Source organism: Clupea harengus, chromosome 5, assembly GCF_900700415.2.
Source record: "Clupea harengus chromosome 5, Ch_v2.0.2, whole genome shotgun sequence".
NCBI lineage: Eukaryota > Metazoa > Chordata > Actinopteri > Clupeiformes > Clupeidae > Clupea > Clupea harengus.
In genome coordinates this window covers 22,681,176-22,705,192 of record NC_045156.1, presented here as the reverse complement: position 1 = coordinate 22,705,192, position 24,017 = coordinate 22,681,176, and the positions used below count along the sequence as shown (strand labels likewise).

Below are 24,017 nucleotides of genomic sequence, written 5' to 3'. Positions count from 1 at the left end.
CCAGCCCAGCCAAACTGTTTGAATGTATGAAGTGCTTTTGATGAATATCTATTGATGTCGTATCTGATTTCAGCCCAAAAAGACAAAAGGGTTCCACTTCTGGGGGGATTGGAAGTTTCTACTCCATCCACAGTAGAAGCAGGGAAGATGGGTAACAGAGACCAACAATCCTCTGCCTGTCATTCAAGACCGTATTCACCATTCAGGCAGAGGCCTTCCAGCGTTCTCCAAGCTTCTCTAAACAACTACTCGTGCCTAAATGTCACACGTAATGGATGAATTCATTTTAAGATCTTTGCGCTTCCTGATTTCGAAAATGTAACATTTTGGCGAGCCTTCAAGCCTTTGACCACAACCTGCAAATAGAAACATCACTGTAGGCCGTGCTGTGACATAGTAATCGGAAGTGCGTCAAGTACAAAAGTGCATTTGTCTGTCATACACACTGGAGAGCGCCGTGAACAGAATGTGCATCGACACTGAGCCCAGTGTCTTTCAAGATTATGTTTGACAAAAAAAAATATGTTTGAATAAAATGCGCTTTTCTTTCAGGCAGGAGCCGGGCTTACCTAAACGCTAGTGATGCTAGCGACCTTTCGGTAGCGCTACCCCTCTCTCTGTTGCCCTACCTCCTCCCCAGAGCTTTGCCCTCAGGGCTTTCCCATATGAAAATCTGTCTTAGTTGTTTTCAATAAATCACCTGGGCTAATGATCCCTTAGCAGCGTGATTCATGACTTTGTTGACAGGCCAAATTGCCGGTGTGAATCTCTGGCATGAAATGAAATGAAATCTAGCCCTGCAGGTTCTTGTGAGCGTGTGTGCATGTACATGTGAGTGTGCATGTTTGTGCGTCTGTGTGCATGTGTGTGTGTGTGTGTGTGCAATCGCTGCTGCCTAATTTTGGAGATTTATGAAGCTTCTTCTGCGGAATAAATAACGTAGTGTGGGCGACACACGCTGGGCTCTGTGGTGCCAGTTGAATGTATGGGAACCACTGAATCACCGCAACAGCTGTCTAGTAAATAAACAGTCTATTTCAATGCCCAAAGTCAAATTCTATCTATGATGTCTACAGGAAGAAAATTACCACTAAAAGGAGAAACCCTTTGATAACACTGATTTTATAGTCATGTGTTCGACCACCAAAGTGTCATCACCTATCAAGAGAACAGATACGATCCTTTCCTCCTGTTTACTGACAGTGTCATCCTTTAATGGATGTTTATGCTGTCAGAGACTTGCACACAGAGCGACATATGTTTTTTATTAAAATATTTAAAAATATTTAAAATATATTCAAATATTTCGAAGGGCATTTCCGATTTACTGTCAGACTAAAAGTCAAAAGGTCATAAAGGTCTTTTATGGTCATTGTGATAGTGTGCCTTCATGAATCACACACAGCAGATGCAAATTAGGGGGAAAGCTAGCATTGCCATCTATCGCACAAGTGGCAAACATTAACAAAGGTCTGCAACCCACATTTATGAATGACAAAAGAAAGGCAAATAAACCAGGTCCGAATGGGTGTCACATCAGATCTAACGTAGGATAATTTCTGGCTCAAAGCTACAATATAAATGCCTCTCATGCCTGGAGCTGACTCCCTGTTTTTCTGTCCTGTCAGAAAGCTGTTCTGCTTCATATAACTAAAAGATAGACAATTAACAGTGTCACCTTAAAAAAGACTAGCGACTCAAGAATAAACAGGCCATTCTGACATTGAAAGCTAACATACTAAGTCAATGTAGCTTGTTTACTTTATTGTTTGTTTATTGCTAAAACTTTCCCACCACATCAACAAATGAAAACATCCTTACACAACAGTTAGTTTTGGTGCAGTCATTCGACAGGATAAGAGACATTTTATGAGTGTTGAAAGTGTAAGTAAAGGATAATGAATGGCGTCGCGTTTGGGTAGCAGAAATGAATGCACGTTTGAGATGGTAATGCAGCCACAACCTTGAAGTGACACAACTTGATACTTCATTTAAACTTCACAATTAACAATGCAGGTGTGTTGGTGTGTAAATGACAAGATTGAATTAACGTTCTAAAGAACCGACGCAATAGGAAATTCAGCCGTGGTAGTATAAAGCATACCAGCACTAGGGCATTTTAGCCTACTATTTTTAGTACTCCACTTGTCAGAGACCTGCAATCAATTAATTTATTGTGCTGCTCAACCACACACTTTACAAACACTTTAAACACTTTAGTTTTGTAAAGTATACAGTTCCTGGTAAACTGGAAAAACCTGCCAAAATGAAAATCAACTACAAATAAACAAGAGCATTGGCACATTCTGTAACACATGCTGAATGAACCAACCAGCGTTGCTTTCCTCCTCTCCCCCTTCTTAACACCTTCCTGCTTTTCCCATTTCCAACCTGTGGGGCTATTTCTCATTCCGGTCGGATGGAACCAGAAACGTTTACGATTGGGTTTCGAGGTTCATTGACTCGACGGCTTGTTTACATGTAATAAACTGATGTGAAAATCGTAGTCAGAGCCCTGGACATTTGAAAGCCATTAGCACCAGTCGCATATGATTGAGTGGCTTTATAACCTTGTAAGGCCTCTCTTGGTTGGATTTTAAATTGCCCTTGGTGTGTTAAAATTGTTAGTAAAAAGTCTTTGTGGTGAGGGTGGTAATGCAGAACTGGGTTTAATGTTCCCTGCACCACAGCGCTGGCCTGGCACGATCAGACAGCAATGCTTTGTAGTACTCTGAAGCGCCATTGTGTTTAAGTCAGTGAGAATTCCTGTTGACAGTTTACTAGTTAACATCTGACTGGGCAGCACACAGGAAATTCAAACCTTCTTGAGTAGCATCTACTTGTTTAGTACAAGGTTGTAAAGATAGTAATTAAGTTTTAAGTTTACTGTAAAAATATTTTATTGTCCTTTTATTGGGTATGTGTTGTGCCAATTTGGCACTTAATGTGAAAATATCTGCCTGACTATGAAAACCTCAAAGAGAAACCTTCAGGAAACCATGGATTTTTTGAGGAAGGCAGCACACACTGTCCTGCGACAGAAATACGCTTATTGTTAAATTCAGCATTTCCCTTTCAGGTTTTTCCAATTACTGGTTGTTCTCAAGGATGTCAGTCTCATGCTGCAAACATGTTTCCACTAAAGTCCAATTCCGCCGAGCCTGAGCGGGGCTCCTAGGCTCCTCTGGCTCTGGCTGGCGTAGAGCTGCCTGGAGCACGGAGAGCCCTCCGGGGGAGGGGGGGGGGGGGGGGGGGGGGGGCTCTGCGGTCAGCTTTCCCACAGAGTAGCGTCGAGTCCCAGTGACAAATAACAGGGCCTATCCATCTCAAGGGCAGCCACCATAGAGATGGATGCAGATCATGGTTCACGTCTTAATTGGATGAACGAGGCAGGACAAGACCCATGAAGACACTGGGGCGACTTCTACTTGTCCTGACCTCAAGACTGCGTTTGACGGAGGCTACATGTTGCCTGTCAGTGGATTTAAAATAATCTGGATGATAGGGTTTGACTTGCTCCTCATACATCAGAAACCGATTGTTTGGGAAAGGTAAGCCTATGGTGTTAGCGCAGCTTAATGAGAGTTATAATTCTCTCTTTAATTATTTTGTATAAAGATGAATAGTTCTATAGTGATGCATGTTATAAATATAATATTGAAATATTTCATATTATCTAAATATAATTGTACAATGTATCAGTAAATCAAATCACTTGTTAAACAGTGCAGTTTCAATTGAGACAGCTTTTCACTGATGAAGTGTTCACAGTGAATAAAGCGTTGCCCCTGAATTGACATGGTACATACTACTATTACTCAGTACATGTAGCACAGCCAGTTCATTCATGTTAAGCATACACCATGTTGACAAGAGCTGCACTTGCGTGGCCAAACATCCTGCTGACTACCAGCACACACCCCTACTGTGTTGCAGCGAAAAACAAAAAAAGCACAGGACAAAATGGCTTTATACTGCTCGTCTCCGCCTATGGCAAAGGATTCTGAGTTCACCGATCCCGCCTAATCAATAACACAAGAGCAGAGTGGCCCAGAACGGGTCACACATTAAAGGCGTGCTGTGTGTTCCTCCGTTTCAGTCCCTCTCTCCCTCTTATCCCTCCTTCCTTCCCTCCTTCCCTCCCTCCCTCCCTCCCAGTCGACACCAAAACAAATGCAGTTTTAAGAGGCACTTGCCACAGTGAGAGACATTTAGGGACATGGCTTCGGAGAGACAGGAACCACAAGCTGTCAAAGAAACCGAGCACAACAGACCCGCTGCCCCCCTGAAATCCCAAGCCACCACCACGTCTCCAGCTAAGTGGGGCTGCAGTTCAAAAAGCTGCCCCAGCACAGGGCTTGGCATCAAAGCCAAAGGGGGCTTTTTTGTTTCTACCTCCCCAGAGTTATTCAAAATCACACATTAGAGTTGGATTTTCTGTGGTATTCTGAAAGGGAGAGAAAGAATAAGAGAGAAAGAGAGAGCTTTAAAAAAGGGGGGATGTGTGGATGTGTTTTGAAAAGAGAGAGAGAGTCTTCAGAGCAAAGTGTCATAGAAGGATGCAAATATAAAAAGATGCTTTATTCTATTACAGCGAAACAATACTGAGTCCTAGTTCACAATAGTGCTTTGAACAATGTCCTTGTTTCGCTCAGCCAAAAGCAGCCAGACATTTGCACTACCCAGAACAGAAACTGAGCAGAATACTGAACTCAGGAGGGTGGAAGTCTCCACTCATTTGGCTTAGATTAGCATTAACAAAAGCTAATTAGCATCCCTAAAATCCCTAGGCCCTTTTAATGTGTACATATAACATAATGTATTATATTTTCAAAAAATGACCTAGAGGCATAATTGTCTTGTAAGGGTTTTGTTCTTTGTGTTTTATGTTGTAGAATTCAAAGTGTGGTGTGTCTTGCTTTCCACATCTCTTCACACTGCATTGGTCTTATACATTCACTGGCAAACCAAAGCAGCGCTTTCTCTGGCATGAGGCCTCTGCCCACACTTCTCAGGAACATGAGCTGCTGCCCACAGATGAGGACATGGGACATGACTGTCCAGTGTCAGGTCACTCTCTTGGCCTGGTCATCTTTACTGTGGTCATCTGGGAATCGGAAAGTGCTGGAACTGACCCCCAAGAGTAAGGTGAAGGGGGAAGGGGAGAGGATCTCTCTCTCTCTCTCTCTCTCTCTCTCTCTCTCTCTCTCTCACCGGAGACTAACGCCATCACAAGAGTAGCACTGATCTGCTGTTCACACAATAGGTCCACAGCCACCAAAAACAGCGCGCCCTCATTAGTCATGTCATTACATTAGCTAAGGTCATTACTTTAAGCGGTGACCTGTGCATGGCTGACTTCTTTTCAGAGGAACAGTGAAAGCAATACATCTCAAGCCACTTGCCACTTGTCTCCAGTTGATACTTCATAAATATTCAGGCAGCAATTTCCTGAGTCGTTTGTTAATATTTCAGTGTGAAGTTATGGAGCTGACAGAAAGTGTCTCTTGAGATGATTTGGGATTCTATATTTTGCTCCCATAATTGCTGTGAGAGATTGTATCAGCGACCTACTCACATCTTGCGGGAACTTGACTCAACAAGTAACCTGTCAATTGATTCACGTTTACCAGTTGTAAAGTCAGCAAGTCATGACTTCATGGAGTCATACAACTGTAGGTAAAAAAAACATTTATTTTAAAATAAGAACTCTTCTTTCCATAAACTAAACCTATGATGGTTAAGATGCAACAATTTAAAAGCCACTTCGGCATTGTGAAGTGGTACAGCTGCAGACTGAAAAACAAACTCCAATTGAATCACCTGCCTCATGTGGCTTCCGCCATATAAAGACTTAAAAGTGTCTATTCTCTTCGCATCTCCACATAATCCATTCTTGCTGTGTGTTTCAGCAACTGAGGAAATGTCTCCGTCGTTACAGTAACCAACAGGCCTTTGTACTGCTGTACCGTGACCATATGTGTTCCGTGCGACTCTTTAACCTTGATTTTTATACTGCCGAATCACGGCATGTAAACAGGAACGACCATAAAAGCAGACAGCCACACACATAGCTGTGGTTCACTCAGAGTTGAGCTCCCCTTCCTGCCTTACAACGCACAATCCATACTGAACAAGACGATAAACAAAAACAACTGCAGATGCTTCTTTCCGTTGCATTGTGCTCTCTCCATTCAAACTTTGGTTGGTTTCCCAGAGATGTGGATCGACTCTTTTATCAGTTCATCCCAAAACAATTATGACCCAGTGCATAAAGAATAGTGCATAGAGTGGCTTGAATTGTGGCGAAAAGTTGCTCTCTTTGAGACGATACATACATGTGAAGTAACCAGCTCGAGTCTTGATGATATGATTTGTGTTGCCTCAGTAGCCACCAACAGTTGAGGTTGTGGGATAGACACCAAAAATTATCCTTTCACATTTCTTTATCTATGTATATGGAAATTAAAGTAGCTGTAAAAAAAGGTAGACACGGTCGAATATAAATAAATAACTAATTTACAAGGTGATGTGTAATTATCATACCTATGGCTAGTAAGACTGGATTTTCTTAAACCACTTTTCTCCACTCAGCCCTCCCTCCAGGCTCCGTGACCTGTAAGAGGTGTCCGACTGCACCGTCCACAGCAGTGTTGCTTCTTGATCTCCCCAGAATAATTTCCCTCTCAGCGGGAGCCGCTTTAGACCCAGGGTGACATCCGCTCTCTCGGGTCGGGTTGGGTCAGGTCGGGTCGCTTCCGACAGACACATCTCCGGTGACAGGGAGGGTGATAAGGGACGTGGGAGTGTGAAGCGGGGACCCCACTGTAGGGTTGCCACAAGCGCACATTACGAGGAGAGGGGCTGGGGGGCGAGGGGGCGAAAGGAGCAGCGGCTTGGGTGGGTGGAGTGCCCACGCATGCTGGGATATGACAGAGAGGCCTCCAGGAGGAAGAAGAAGATTAGGATGAGAAGAAGGAGTGGAGAACAGAGGGACAGTTCTCAGATGCTTGAGATGGGCGCTGGGGAGAGTGGAGTTTGCCCATAGGAAGTGCTGGGAGTACTGTGCTTGAGAAGCTGCAGGCTTGTAAAAGCATTTCGCCCCCACGTGGCTTTGGCTCCAGGGCCTATTAGTGCCCCTGTATGCAGGCTCAGAAAAGTCTAAACAAAAGCTCCTGGAACCTTTCATTTCAGCCTCCCTCTCTCTCTCCCTCCCTCTCTCTCTCCCTCTCTCTCTCTCTCTCTCTCTCTCTCTCTCTCTCTCTCCCTCTCTCTCTCTCTCTCTCTCTTTCTTATTTTTTTGATCACACTTTGTGATATACTGTTAGGAATATTTGCATGCAAGCACAGCCTCCTAAATCTTTTACAGAATTTGACATGTATTTGAACCTTGCCTTTACCTCTCTGCCTCTGTAATAAATCTTTTTGTAATAAATGTTTTAGATGGATATACACTATATCAACGCTATGAACACACACTCTCCTGAGAACTAACCAGTCAATCCAGTCAATAAAAGGCCCAATATAAAAGACACCTGGTTGAGCCAACATAGGCTCAAGGACTAATTGAGTTCATTGCAAAGACTTGGTAAACAACACATATATGCAGTGTCACTATAAAAAGACAATGAAAGCTACAGAAAAACAAATGGCTTTACATTTGTTTGCTGAAAGTTTAGAAACATTGTGCTATGCTTCATAGTGAACTGAGTAGAGACATAACTAGAAATGCAGCAGCTAAACCCATGCAGCACTTTTTTGCAGGGTTTTTTAAATGACTTTTGCTAATCAGTAATGACATTATGGCAAATTAACTCCTGGCGATTTCCACATAGGACATGTTCTTAGTGAGCATGAATTGTAAAACACCCAGTTTGACCTGCTGTGTTCGAAATCCTTGGAGAAGCTTGCCACCTTCTGGTGAACATTCAGTACTGCATAATTTGTGAAAAGAAATAATACACAGGGCAGGTACGTCTTGAGAATCTCTCTTCAAACCCGGGGACACACGGACTTCAAAAATGGGATTAGAATGCAACTGAGGCAATAATGTGAGTAATGCAGAGTGCTTGTGAATAAATATCAAACCTTGCAAGCACTGGTATTACCATGGCCTGGAGAGGGCTAGGGTCTAGAGTCCCAGGGATTCTCCAATATGCACTGTAAATTACCTGGAGCTTTGACATGAAAGTCTCTTAGAAGAAGACACTGTTTAAACTGCAGTACTCTCCATAGCCCCTTACATATAATACTGGGACTTCATCTGACACAAATCTGAGAGGCTAGGTCAGAATCCAAACATATGTGTGTGTGCGTGTGTGTGTGTTTTTCAGGAACGGGGTTAGGGTTAGCGCATTGGTTATGTCATCGCAATGTAGTTTTGTAAATGTAGCAAATAAGCCACTGAACATAAACTAAATCATATATAAGTCATTAAAATAAATAAACGTATCCCCCAAAGCACTACCATGGAAAGTTAAAGTTGAGGTTATGACTCCACTCGCAAGGGATGTTAGGGTAAGTGTCAAGTATCACCATGTGGATACCATGGAGGAAGGGCAGATCCTTCTGTCAGAGAAGATCCCCCTGTGGATGCTTGTTGTGTTGTGATGGGAGCTGTTGCGCTTGTGGAGGGGCCCTGGGAGAGCCGAGGGCGATAGCTGACTAATGAAGGCAACTCATTTGTCATCTCTAATGGGAGATCAGTCCCATAGCAGGGGGAGGAGGAGAACCAAAACAAACACTGATGCTTGATGTGCTTCTTACGTAATTAGTGTGCTGTGGTTCTATACTGCAATAAAAGTCGCAACAGTGATCTTCTTAAAAATTTAAAATAGCGACAGTTGAGCGTTGAGCATTTTTTTGGTCCTCTGATTACCACTTGTTTCTGTCCGTAGCCATTCTGGTAAAAAAAATGCATAGATTCTCAGAGTATTATAATTCCAGAGTAATGACTTATTTGTTTTGTGTACTGAGTGCATATTCTAATCTATTGCAACCTGTTAGGATAGTGCTTCTATAAGCCACTTGGTGGGAGTATTGTCCCAGTGAAAAGCACACCTGTGCTGGCCATGGAGGACAGCAAGGAAGAGGGAACGGACCGAATTTGCATTTACTCACAGTGGACTGTCTACAGAGCTACTGTATGACTTAAAGAGCTTAGACATTATAAACATATTTCTTGAAGAATTTTTTAATGAATTGCTACCTTCCTTCCATATGACTATCATGTCGAAAGTGTTGCATCTGTACCAATATAGACTGTATTATGAGTCAGATTGATAATAATCCTTCACTGGTGCTAACACAAAGAACAGTAGGAAACCACACACACACACACACACACACACACACACACACACACACACACACACACACACACACACACACACACACACACACACACACACACACACACACACACACACACACACACACACACACACACACACACACACACACACACACAAATGCCACTTTGAAAATTCAGAATAAAAAGCTACCCTAATGTTCAAGCCATCAGTATCACTGGTGCAGTTCTGGCAAGAACTTGTGCCCTTTTTTTCACTCTGCACCCCCCAACCACGGTCCAAAAAAAAAAAAGCCGCAATACCTGCAACCAGATGGCAAATTTTACCATCTGTGAGGGGCTGCGCAAAGCATGATCGATATCAGCGGCTACAGCGAGAGCCTTACTCCAGATGGCATTATCATAAAATCTTGAAATATGCAACTACAAGTGGTCCGCAGTCCAATCACCTTGCATCTACTTTTTTTAAAAATTCTTGTGGAAACAGTGAATCCTTATACATAGTGAAATGTTTTGATTTACACATCTCACTGGATCATTACATTTGAATGTCTCACAATGTTAAAATATAATAAGTATGCATAAACATTCACTATGCAATTGGACAACTAATTGTAGTCCAAATGTCCAAGCTCTGTGACTGTAATACAGATGTATTACATAGTAGAGTAACAGGCATATGGACATTTCCAGATAAATTGCATTTACAGGCTCTGCACAAAGCTCCTAAACCTGATCTGTTCTGATCTTGCTACCTGAGTGAACAGATTATGTGAAACTGTCTACCTAGATTACTAGAATATCTTTTAGACCAAACCCTGCTTTCAAGAGGACCTTATTTGTAATACTTTGATTTCCAGTACAAAAAAAAATGTTTCTACATTAAAGAATCTTCCAAATGATAAAGTGTCCAAACTGTTGTCCACTTGGCAGACTACCTAATTAAACTAATCTAATAACCTTGAGTAACCTTGTGGATTTGATGATGCCCTTGATTTTGTATGGTGTCCCTCAGTACACAATGAAAGGGTTTGAACACTGTGAATAGTCAATGCTGTGATGTTCTATGTTTCATCAGACTGTTGGTCTATGAAAGAACCTGCGTCATGATATTCCATCTTTTGGACATGGGATGAGTCTAATCATTCCAGCTTAGTCGTCGGTTCACTCCGGGCCTCGGTTGATAAAGGGATTACCGCGGGAAAATAATACTCTGGGGAAACCCCATTTAAGCAAAGCTAGGGATAAGATACTGTGCTGTGAATGTGCCTTTAAGATATTCACCAAAACTGGGTCCCCTCGCACCTATTCTGCAGAGAGCGGGGACACACGTTTTCCATTGAGAGTTGAAGCCAGCGCGCTTCCAGACTTCAGATGTTTTCACACCGACAATATTACGCCTTTTATTCCTCTCGTCTTTTGAAGATGACGAACATGAGTCCCAGCCAAAGTGTCTGTCAGTCCCCCCCCCCCTCCTCTTTTCCTGTGTGAGTGATGCGAGTTTCTCCATGCGCTTCTCTTTCTGTCAAGTCGAGGCCTTGTCTGAGAGATTTGTCACCTGCAGACTGAGATAGGCTTCCCAGAGCAGGTGAAGCATCATCAGCTTTTCCCTGCTTCTCTGAAACACTCGCCTCAATTAGCGCGGCTGTTTGCTACCTCCCCCCTACCCCCGCCCCCTCAAACCCCTCACCAAAAATCCCCATGTTTGTCAAACGCATTATCTGTTGGCACACCTCCGTCTAAATCTTTTCTGGTTACAGCGCGTCTCGGTAGGGGAACTGTGAAGATTGTTAGGCACCTCTTCAGTGACGCTTTTGCAAATATGGCAAGGCATCGATTAGTGGAACAGCAACTGTAAATCTTTGCTCTGAGGTGAGTGGAGTCTTTCAGGTAGCTTTGCTTCATGATTCAAATATTTGTACAGAGCCTCCCCTCTCGTGTGCCCTAGCTTCTTCTCCCTCTAAAGAAAAATGACAGTTAGATCAACAGTCTCAACCCCTGATGAATATGTCTAAATAACTAGGGTAAGACCTTTCAGTGGGCCACTAAGGATGTGCAGAGAATTGATAGATTGGACAGTGGCGCGATCAATATCGCAGAGAGCCATTCAACATAATACAAAATTCATAGACTGAGGCCAGAGCACCGAACAGAGGTCAGTCATATGGAGTGCTGTGCCGATCAAAGCAGAAATCACACCCTCTGGTGTGATATACACTTAGACATTTGCATTATTGAGCACGTTTGAGCCCTACCGTCTCTCTGGACATCTGAACCTGGTCCCATCACCAGTGCCCCATACCCCCAACCCCCCACCCCCATGAGAGATCACGTTATTGAACGAGCCAGACAGACGGAGCGAATGCGTTATTGAGTGGCTCCAAAGTGAAGGAAGAAAAAGAGGAGATTTCCTCTCTGATTCTTTTCATCCTCATCTAACAATATTGCTCTACTTAGGGAGCAGTCGGCTCTGTCTGGCATTGTTCTGCAAATAAAAAAGGGGAGGGAGGAGAAAGACAGATTAAAAAAAATAACTTTTTTAGCGTGCCCCGTTGGGGATTGTTATTTCAAATCTATGCTAAATGGACCAGAGGGATCCTCTTATCTCATTGGCCTTTGTTATGTAATGGATTCTTGTCTGTGGTTGCTTGAAGGAGTAAATTGAAGAGAAACCTTTCCAAAGAAACGGGGGAGGGGGGTGCTTTGCCGAAACTGTTGGTGTTGCAGGAGTAATTGGATCTGCATCGTCTTTCATGGCTGATTATTTTGGCACGCGGCACCGTCTCTGCACACTCCGCTACCTCCTGAGACACAGCCACGGGATGTCTACTGTATGTGCGGCAGCCTCAAAAGCATCATGTTAGTCACTGCAGTGACTCAAGACTCAGAGAGAATTAAGGCTGAGGCCAGCGGAGGGACTTAGTCATCTGAAAAACGTCTCAGGGGATTTTTTTTTTCGCCCTTCGTCGCACAGCTATATGATTAGCACATGAAAAAAATGTGGACGGACATGTCAAGTGACAAAGCAGCTGAGCTAGCCCCGTCAACTCTGACTCTGACTGGGACTTCAACAACAGCAGTGTGACGACGACGACAACAAAAGCCCGAATCAAATTTTTTTTATGATTTCCCTCAATCCTTGTGCGCACAAAGTGTCATAAAGTGTCACAAAGCCTTCTTGTTTTTCCCCTTCTCTGAAAATTCGGACCATAACGTCACACACACACACACTGGAGTTTCACTTCAGCTGGCATGATGATCACAACAAAAACCCACTCGCAAATGAATTCATCAGCATGTTTAATTATTTCTCGGGCTTATCGAGGATGGAAGGGCAGCCATGCTCTGCGCGGTATCAGTGAGAGGAAGACAGAGAATGCCCAGGTCTGGGGCATGACTCACTCTGTGTCACGGGGAGCAGTCTGGGGTGGTGATGTATCGCCAGCTCTCCAGACAAATGACACTCAGAACAGGCCCCAGAGTAATAGGGATCATTTGGGGGAAAAGGACCCACAGTCTTAGATAGGGACAAATGACTGCAAAAAAAAGAAAAGAAAAAGATAATTGAAGTGAATGGACATCAGTGGCCTCGGTGGATTTGCATGGAAATGATCACAGGGGAGATATAGAGAGGTTGGAGGCATGGAGGGCCGGCGGCGGGGGGTGTCTGTGTAGAGGGGTCAAGGAGGTCATCTTTGCTAATCAAATTGAATTCAATAAAATGAAATGATGAAAGCACAGCAAGATTAATTTATGGACATTTGCAATCAGATTGAAAGTCACACAGTACAAGTGGGCAAAAAAAAGCAGAGCATGGGCATTGTATCCCTTGCACAGATTTGTCTCAAGTCATACATCATGTCCACCGTATTCATCGCATGTCCACACGAATAGTGAGATGATTAGATTGTTGTGGATCTGCAGAATTTCCATGCATTCAATTATTAAGTGTGTGAATGTACTCATGTTTTTTTTTTTTCTGTGATGAAAATATTGTCAGTCTCCCGCTGCCTCTTCCCCGTGTTGTATTTCATTTCAAATACTTAAAGCAATCACCCTGAGGATGTAGGAACAGCACCATTGTGCAAGATTAGGACATGTGAAAACAGCCATCACTTCATCTCAATAATTCAGTGCTTCGCTGAATAATGAAGAACATGTAAGCTTTTAACTAGAGAGACCTGTAAAACTAACACACACACATCGTGTGTGTACTCTTTCAATCCAACCATCTTAAAATATCAAAGCTGATCAAAGGCAAGGAGGTTTGATGGGGGCTTGGTATGAGCCTCCCTTATCTCTCGGTACAACAGATGCAGCGCAAACAAACATTCAAAATGAAAGGTGCTCTTTTTAACCTGCTCTGACAATATAGATATTTACGGAGATATGCAAATCTCAGGCATGTCTGAGGACTCGCTTTGAAAGGTGAATTGAAATCTTTCTGAATATAGATGCGGTTCAGTGCACATGCGAGCCGCGTGAGTCATTTAAAGTGGATCTCTGCATGAAAGCCCAGAACAAAGAAACGCTGGCTGTGTGTTGGCAGGCCAGAGTGCTCTAAGCACCCTTCAGTGTCTACAGTGGCATTTTCAGACATCTGAGTGACTTTCAAGTTAAAGAATACAAGAAAACCTTTTCCCTTAATGTACAGATTAATGTTCAGATTACTGTTCGAAATCTACAGATTTAATCACGTTCTATTCTTGCTGTTGCGCTGAGAGCTCTTGAATGGGGAAAAAAAATCTGCTTTGCTCACTCTTTTGGAGTTGCGTGCTTGATTTTCTCATCCTATTCTTTTATATAGGCCGGTGTATGTTTAGAGGTTGAGAATGCATAAACGTTAGAGGAGAACATTGCACGCTGTCATGTTTGCAGAAGCTCAACACATTGTTGGTGTTTGAGATGGCTTGTGCAGCACGCAGGTAATCAACAGTACAGGTGGAAATATATTCTTCATATATAGGCCAGTGTATGTTTAGAGGTGGGAACACTGACTGCATGTGGCCATATTTGCAAAAGCTCAATGCGATGCTGGTGCTGGAGATTGCTTGTACAGGTAGCAGGTAGCAGCTGCACAGGTGGGAATGTGAGCGGGAGGGGGGGGGGCACCCTGATGGACACAGGCATCCCTTATAAGTGGTCTCCCTGGGACCTGAGGAGGCAGGGGAAGCGCTCGTGAGCAGTGTGCTCATGTTTGCTGGCTACTTACAATGGACAAAATCTGGGTTCACACACACACACACACACACACACACACACACACACACACACTAAGCCTTTGGGAACTTAAGACCTCCCTCTCCTCCCCAAAGATGAATGATGTTATGTGCTGAACTGTGCTCTGCCACCAAGGTGTATTTGTGGAATGAGTCTGCAACTTTATGTTTACGTAACTTGCTACAAAATAATATTCAGTTCGCATACACTGATCTGGTATGGTGAGACATTAGTGTGAGTACAAGAAACAGTACAGTAAAACACAAATGTGTAACTGAGGAATACACTCATAGAATACAATTATATATATGACATGGCTAAGCATTCTAATCGTCTTGGTTCCAGTCAATGACAAAAGGACTTTACATTATGGTGGCACTGACATGTTGATAGACATAGTTGGGTACTTTGGAGACATAAACTAATCATTTAGAGCTAGTTACATGCTTTTACAGGTAACAAATTGGTGCTGTTTGCAATTGTTTCGAGAAATGCACTTACTGTTTTGAAAATGTGAAGGATGATTCCAAGAAATGTAACAAAGCTACTGAGAAAAACTGTAAAACACAAGTCTCAGTCTCAGGACTTGTCCAATTTAGCACTTAACTGATGGTCTCGTGAAATTGCCTCATTTGCAAAGAATGGTTGAAGCCTTCAGTGTTAGTAATATCCTCACACCCCAACATCCTCCACCAGGAAGGAGTGAGAGCTCATGGGAATGTCTCCCCCATTTTAGCAGTTCCCACTTTGGTGTAAGAAGCTGAGGAGGCATATTTGAGGAGGAAATAGGTAGGCCAGCACACTTGCTTCTGGTGTAGCATGTAGTCTAGTCATTTCCGTGGCAGGAAAATACACATATGCTTTTCATCTGTACGTGACTTAATAAAAAGACGAAATCCTAACAGATTTTTGTCTTTCACAAACATAACACATTTTCTGAATGCATTTCCTTGATGCACATGAGTATGCAAAAAACATCAGTAAGATTTGCACTTACAGTAAGACTAACACTTCTTAGACTCCACACTACAAGTCAGCAGATAGTAAACCACTTTAGGACTCCCAACTAGACCTCAATGACCTAAACTAGGCTAATCCCACACAAACCTCAACCATAAGCTTAACCATTGCCTTATCCCTGCCTTCCACCCTGACCTGGGCCCTTAAGGCTAAAATCAGCTCCTAACTTGCTAATTTCGGTGTGTCAGTCCAAAACTGGGGACTAAGAGTAATTCACAAAGCCCCTTTTGCTAAAGAGTCTGGGAGAACAAAGAAGTAGTCGAGAGGACTCCTAACTCACTGAGACCAACTCCAAAACTAGCAGGAAAAAAGCAGTTTCTATCATTCCATGTTACAATGTTTTGGAATGCAGAAGCAGAGTTACTGTAAAAGATACCGTATCAATCACAAGGGAATCATTTGCCTATGGAGCTTGTAAGGGACGTCATCATACCAAAACAGCCCACTCAGTGCAGACAATGAATTGAAAGAACGCTTGATTGTAAAATTAATGTAGCCCCAGTGTACACACACTATTGTCATTGAAAAAGCAGAATAATAAAAAAAACATCAAAACATCTTTTCAGTGCCAATGTTCTATTTTTCAGTTTAGTTTAAAACTTTTTTTATTTTTATATGAACGCCGATTTTGTCTTTTTCAATGCTAAAGTTAAAGTCTCTGTTTTAGTTCCAAAGGCACATACCTGTCACTCAGCAACCAAATCACCAAGGTCTTCGAAAGCAAACTCATGCATGAGACTTGTCAGCCATAGCAACGGAGTCGTTCTCTTAGCTTAGGAGTTCTTGTTTTTCCTTAGTCAAAGTTGGTCTCAGCAGCTTTGTAAAATGGATTTTGCATAAAACCTTTAGTGGTAAGACAAAATGCTTTGTGAATATAAGCGAAAAACGAAATAAGAACCCTGAGCAACCATTGAACCAACTCATTGTCAAGAGAGGGCCTGCCATGAAAGGTTTGGGAACCGCTGCCCTAGAGAAAGCTTTTCACAGTACTATGCAGGACTATCTGTTCTACAGTAAGATACATGTTTCATTTATGTACAATTTCCCATAATGCATTTGTGATTTACAGTAATGCACCACAAAGCAGTTGTACAATAATATACTATATAAATCAAAGTAACACAATCACACACATTTCTAACAGATTTCTAAGATGTTGTGAATTTCCTTAATTATTTTGCTGTTTTTTCAAGTCATTGGCTCAGTTTTATGATGTAAAATGCTGGTTATATTCTATTTCACGTACTGCATCTTGTTTATGCCTTATGTAAGCATTTCACTACATCCTTGGAAGGCGAGCCTACATCCATTCGACTGAACTCACATACAGTAATGTCTGATTCATTAGATCACTTCTAGATTAGTTTAATTCCACAGTGGCCCTTCTCTCTATCCAGCCCATCACTGATTCCTGATATAAAATATTTCATTCTCGAAGTATTTCTAAAGGTTTGTGAGACCTGCGGGTGACTTTAAGAACTAAATATTGCACAGCTGTGTGCCAAGCCCATATCTTCCTTTCAGTAATCACAGGGGATCCCAGACGATTCTGATCTCCATTAACTCTAGTGTGCAGAGGAGTGCTATAAGAATGATATTTGGGACTGAGAAGAAAGGGTAGACTTGCTGGAAAAGAGGCAGCTTGATTGCAGTGTTTTTTTCCCCCTCTCCTCCTGTGCCTTGCTGGGCTTTTAAAGCACTATATTAAGCTAGAGCTGTAACGCTAGTGACGTTCTGAGCATGTCCACACAGACTGCACATCATGGCTGTGCTGTGAATAATTCTTACATAGACCACCTCTACCTCAATGTATCCTATGTATGATACAATATGCATTAATAATGCAGTATTTTAAAAAGACACATTTTGACACCTCAAACTTCAAATATCCCATGTACATTTTGAAATGTCTGTCAATGTGATGACCATTGTGCTTTTCTCTAAATGGTGGTATAAATGCTTAATGACTGAATTACAGACATTTAAGAGCCACAGAGCATGGCAAACAGTGTGTATATGAAACCTCTTGAGATAATTGGAATTGCTGGAAATTTTGAAGCTTTGGAATCAAATCTAAAATTAAATTATGCATGCATAATAAGCACCATAAGTTATTTATGATCCTGAAAGCAAAATGAAAAGCTGCATATAACGTCTTGAGCTATACTGAAGAAGCTCTCCCAGTAACCATGTCAAAATCAGGGGTTTAAACACTTCTGTGAAACTCTGTAAGAGACAGGGATCGCAAATGTTTGCTCAAACTGAGTCTCTTACATTAAACTTACAAAAGTGTTACAAAAAGTTACACGAACCAACACTTTTCTACGTTTGTAAGTTTAGCTAAGTGCATTTATGCAGTAAAGAAAGAAAGAAAGAAAGAAAGAAAGATAGAAAGATAGATAGATAGATAGATAGATAGATAGATAGATAGAAAATGTATTTATAGGTAGATTCTTTCATATCTAGTTCAAATTCCAAGGCAAACTCTCTACTCTCTACTCTCTACCCATACTGCAGTTGCCGTAAGTGCACTATTCAAAGTGAGCACACATTTCCCTATATGCATGTAATCTACTTTATCTGTGGATTCATATTACAATTACGGGCATGAAAGCTGAAAGATGACTACTCCAGTGCTTCACAGTGGATATAGGCCTAACAAAACAATGATTTAGCGGGAGTTGTAAGGTAACCTTGGTCTGTCTTATATCAGCAGGGGGCCAATCCCTACAATCTGACAGTTCATTATTAGGGAGATCAGTTGCTCCTCGATTCCTTAACCGTGCAATTAATCACATCAGTGCCTAATTGTATTGCTAATTGATGTGTAAAAACCCAAGTAATTACACTAAGAGGCACATTTTGATCGTTTGCAATTGAGGAATGGAGCCCTGCTTCATTTATATTCAGAGACATTCAAATTGATGTATCGCAGTGTCCATGTTGACCTCGCGGATCAGATCATTTTTAAACTCCAGCAGCGATACAGACGGCGAGCCTTTAGAACTCTTCCTCCTCAGAATGAAACACAATTTGTGATGATATATTCCAAGAGCTCTTAACTCCTCTTATGGATCAACGTTGGTACGATACATTTTTTTTTTTTGGTTATGATGAAATTGACCACGATCGTCTGCGTACACTGGCCAAATAAAGTTTAGTAGGTCTCTCAACACAGAGGCGTTTGACTGTCAGCATAATGCACGAGTGAAACGCAGCAGGCAAGCTTGTGCCAGGTTCATCTTTGCTGCCCTGTACCACCGGGAGAGCAGGACCTGGGAGGACAATTTATCGACTGCCTTGCCCTGTTCTGCAGTTTGTTCATAGCAGAGGGCTACAGCTCAGGGCGCATTGATTTGTCTGAATTTTAAATTAACATGCACAATCAAATGCAGAAGAAGCCATGGTGAGATGACATTGAGACTGATTAAAAGAGCCTTGATGTGGCTGATAAAAAGAAGAAATGTAATCATAATTAAATGACGCCTATTCATTAGTTCCATTGCCTTGGAAGTCACTCTTTTGCATTTTCTTTTCTTAGGAGAGCGCAAATGTGTTTTAAGTGAGAGGAAATGATGTGAAAGCGCCTCACTCTTGGAAAACACATTATTTGGAGTGCTCTCAGTCCTAGTGGGAGGGCGGTTGGCAAAGAAAAAAAATGAAGACTGCTAACAGTGGTGGATCTATGGTGGTGGCAAAGGGTGGCAGCTGCCACCGCGGTAAAGGAGCTTGCCACCCCAACTGCCACCTCATTCCAGAATCCCCCATACACCTAAAACAACCCTTCTAAATGCCATTGACTAAAGTGCCTAGTGACTAAACGCCAACCAGCCAAGTAAATGTTTATCATTCTTGTGTATGGATACAAGCATTAATCAATCAAAAGCGTGAGAGCAACGTACAGTACATGCAACCTAGATGCGAACATCTATGAAAACATTGCTACGTCCTACGCACTGCTTGCAGCCTGTGGTTGCCGCTTTTGCAGATGGAGGTGAGTGCACACAGATGGAAACTCTGCTATAAGCCGTTTCGTGTGAAGTTCGACCCATGAAAGCTAGCAGAATGTAGTGGACTGAAAACCATGTTGTGAAACAAGCAAGGACACACACAAATAAGTCCTACTACACCAATCCATTGGAAAGCTGTGTCAAAAACTCCTGAATGACAGAAAAGTAACATTAAAGCTACATAGATAGCCAGCTAGTTTCACCAGCCTGAGTGCATGGGAAGAGAGGGACGAGATGAGAGGGAGGAGGAGATAGGAGCAGATGGGCAGCCACATGATGTACCCTCAAGAAACTCACATGTGCCAGAGGAAGGTGTATTTTATTTTTTCATTTTTGTAGTTTACCTATATATTAATGCTGCCTTTCTGTGTCCCTTCATAACCCTGTCTGTCCAGTGCGCGTGTGTGTGTGTGTGTGTGTGTGTGTGAGATGCCCCTCACGCCTGCTCCCCATGTCTTGTCAGTTGGCAGTGATGGCAGTTTGTGACAGTTATTGAGGTGGGAATAATCAGGGAATTAGATAGTTCAGTTATTTATATGTAATAGAGAGGTGAGATATGTGGGGTTAGGTATGAAGATGCTCAAGATTCTAGTCAGTTGTGTAGAGGGATTTTTGAGAGAGTCATTGAGTTGCCCATTGATTACAGTTAAGGAGGACTTCCTGAGCCCTAGCCAGTCCCTGAGTCCCTGGGGTGTTGTTGGTGTGGGGAGAGTAGTAACACCTCCTAATACCCTGCTGATTAGGCTGTTCCCCTTAGGCAACACACTCCGTCAACCACTGAACCGTACCTGAGGCCTTTGTCCTCATCACTCACTCAAGTCAACACTACAATTCATAAATATTCAATACTCAACTACTTCCAACGCTATCTATCAGCAGTAAGGCATATATGATATATTTATGTATAAGGTCAGCTTAAAGGTCTGACTAAAGGTCAAAAAATGTAATAGAAATGTTCTTTTTGCCTTAACATAACTGGCTAATTTCACATGCCAAAGCACAGGGAGGGGTGTATAACAATGTCACCCCAGGGAAATTCTCTGCCACCCCTTTGGCACCCCAGTAAAAGAAATGATCAATCTGCCACTGCAGAGGGTGCATAGGATATTTTGGAAATGTGTGTTTTGACCTGAGTAAATGATTCAGGTTAAGGATTTGGACTTTAAGAGCTGAAACTCTACTTGCACAAAAGACATATGAATAAATAAAATATTTCCTTTGTGGAGTTGAAATCAGGCATTTTAGGCTGAGGCATTAGGCTTTCAGAGGATTTTAGTCTACACACGCCTCATCCATTCTGAACAAACAGTAGTACATTTCGCTGACTGCTGTCAGATAAAATAAAGCGTGCATTTACCTATTGTGTGTCATTCAGTAATACTAGTTCACATACAGTGTGTCCTTTATTTGAAGTAAATGACACATTTTCACATTTTCATGTGGCACAGTCAGGCTGGCAAAGATTTTGAAAAACATAATTAATTTCTCACAAATGGGCAAAGTGCCTCACAAAAAAATGGGGAAAGATGATTTAAAAAAGTAAATTCCTGTGTTACATTTTAATTAAACATTGCAGTCTCTATGTGTGTACTGTTCTGATTGAGGGAGAAAGAAAGAAAGAAAGAAGAGAGACAGATTGAGAGTACAAAGGAGGGAGGAGACTGAGAAAGAGACAGAAAGAGAGAGGGAAAGAGAGAGAGAGAGAAAGTCAACAACGACCCTTTCTTCAATCCATTGAAAATCACATCATCAAATATTTGCCATACCAGTGGATTCCACCATGTGTCTGTCCCGTCTCCTCTGTCTGTTCAGTCGACTTTAGTCAGCGTCAGCCACCAGCTCCTCAGTGGCTGAATGTCAGGTACGGGCGTATTGACACTTCACATGGCGAGAAGTCAATCTGAGATGACAAATACTACCGTGCTACCGGATAATTCGGTGTGAAGCACACAGCAATGTTTATGTGAAGCACAGAAGGCAGAGAAAAGGAATCTGTGAAGTGTGAAGCAATGTACCGTGCTCTTCAGTCACAGTGTGCATCTACAGAAAAATATGAAAATATGCAGGAGAAGTAAATCTCATCATCTCATTCACTTCAAAAGATTATGGATGCTGCATGTCTGCATGCACACTCGTGTGGGGGAACTTGTAAGTGGATGAATCAGGTCACTTGGTCTGTGTGTGTGTGTGTGTGTGTGTGTGTGTGTGTGTGTGTGTGTGTGTGAGAGAGAGAGAGAGAGAGATAGAAAGAGAGAGAGAAAGTCCGCTTGGATAATAAGCTACTTGTTCCCAAAGACATTTTTTTTCATCATGTTTCATTTTTCCTCTCTCCCTCGTTCCCCCATCTGCGCGTCTCTCTGGCTGGCGAGCCACATTAGCGGCGTGCCACCCTCTAATTAACACAAGGTGAGGGGCCCTTTGATCTGCTGTTTCTAAAACTTTCAGATGTCTTGGACGTGCCTTTGAAGGCCGCCGGGACAGCAGAGCGCCTTTCTCTGCCCCTGGATCCCCCGTCTTTCTCTCTCTCTCTCTCTCTCTCTCTCTCTCTCTCTCTCTCTTTCTCTCTCTCTCTCTCTCTCTCTCTCTCTCTCTGTCCCTGTCCCTGTCTCTGAGGCCAATAGAGAATGGAATGGCTTAACACGTGCCGGGCCTGTGAGAGAGAGAGAGGCGACGGCGGCGGCTCTGCCACGTGCTAGCCGGGAGATAATACAGCGGCCCGTTGCGGCACCGCTCACCTCTCAGGGTTTCGTACGGTACGTGCCGAGGCGACTGCGTCACCAGCTTTGTGTGCCACCGCTTTGTAATGACAGAGAGTCTTCATGTTTGATCCTCATGAGCTGAAATTGGAGAGGGAGCTCATCTTGGCAGTCACTTCACCTCTGCAGCTCTGTATGTATTTTACATTTATTCGCCTGGCATACAAAAAGGACATTGTTGTGGAGTTATGTATGCATGCCTTCGGTACCAGAGAAGAGCCACACTGGAGGTGCTGTGGCTCTTGGCAGTCAGAAAATGCTTTATCAGAAAGATGGCGCATTCATTCTTCTGTGATCATGCAGAGGTGCATGCAGGAGCCCAAGTAGAAGCAAAGTGTTGACATCTGAACAGCTAAACAAACAGCAGTCTTGAAGAGGGGAAAGAAAGAAAGAACATGGATGGTTTTAATCATAAAAGGGTTGTACAGTAGACAAAAGATCAAAAGGCATTTCTTAAACGAACCACTGCAAATCCGTACCATAACGTGGCTCTCTGGAAGCCTCTGGGCAGTGCATATGATGAGGTCTGACCTTTAAATGACTCGTTCATTTTTTGCTCATTAGGGTTTGTTCTTCTGAGCATCCTCATAGCCACTTTGTATCTGTCAAGAGATGTTTGTCACATATTTGTAATTGGAAATGTGTGCATATTGTTTTTCCAGAGTCACGACCCTTGACCTACGTGACTAACAATGAACCCAAGGAGCACACAGTTCAAGGCATTTGCATTGGTTACAAATCATTTTACCAGTTAAGGAAAAGGAACCTTGAGGTTTTATCCAATGTAAAGCCTGAATGTATTTGTAACTCCAAACTTAATTTATGGTTGATGTATGGTTTATTTCTGATGACTTTAATTTACATGAAATATGCATTTGTCAACAACAGTTTAGTAGCAATCTTATCTGTAATTCCATACATTTTATAGGGGAGTAAAGTGCTTCCTTCTGATATATTTGCATGCTGGATTTGGGGGATTCATGCCCAGATCATATGTATGTGTATATGTCATATGACATTTGTATATCTCAGTGGATCCTCATACCAGCAGGGATCTGCTTCTTCCTCTGGTTGTGCTCAGTGTCATAATGAGGAATATATTGCATTATACTTTAAAATATCTGTTTACAAGCCCTCTGAAAAAGCCATACACATCAGAAAGTACAATATGAAACCATCTATGTTCATCCATAGCAGTGGAGGTTATTCCAGCCAAATTCCTACATGCATATAAGCAGACCTCCAACCTTTTGTTTGGGTCTAAGGCTATGCTCTGTTGAAGAACAGCAAAGGCAGGGTACTTGAAAAGAATTGTAACTACTAGAGGAATGCTGGACATATTGGAACGTCTGCCACACTCTCCCCCCCACACCCCCACCACACCCCACCCCATCCCCCATCCCCCATAAAACACCAGAGCTCCAAAAACCTTTCTTCCTCAATATTTTTCTTTTATCATGCAAGTCCTGTGACTCCCAAGGTAGTGAAAGACAGATAAAAGAGAATGAAACGTAATGTTTCCCACTTTATCACAATGTTCGGCGATGATGAACCGTGCTATTAAGAATGCATACCAAAGCCCCTGGGACATTAACTGTTGGATGACATTGAACTTAAAAGTGCATTGAGAGACCATCCACATTTCCCTGTAAATCATACATGTAGGGGTTGGGCTTTGTCTGCCATGCATATCCAACAGTC

General features: G+C 42.5%; 1 long non-coding RNA gene across 1 annotated transcript; it reads right to left on the bottom strand.

Moving 5' to 3' along the window:
- Nucleotides 1-21,867: 21,867 nt before the first annotated feature.
- LOC122132889 lies at nt 21,868-22,896 on the bottom strand. The gene is made up of 2 exons (XR_006152401.1): nt 22,796-22,896; nt 21,868-22,684 (listed from the first exon to the last, which is right to left on the bottom strand). It is a non-coding gene; the product is annotated as an uncharacterized LOC122132889 (long non-coding RNA).
- Between the last annotated feature and the right edge of the window lie 1,121 nt (nt 22,897-24,017).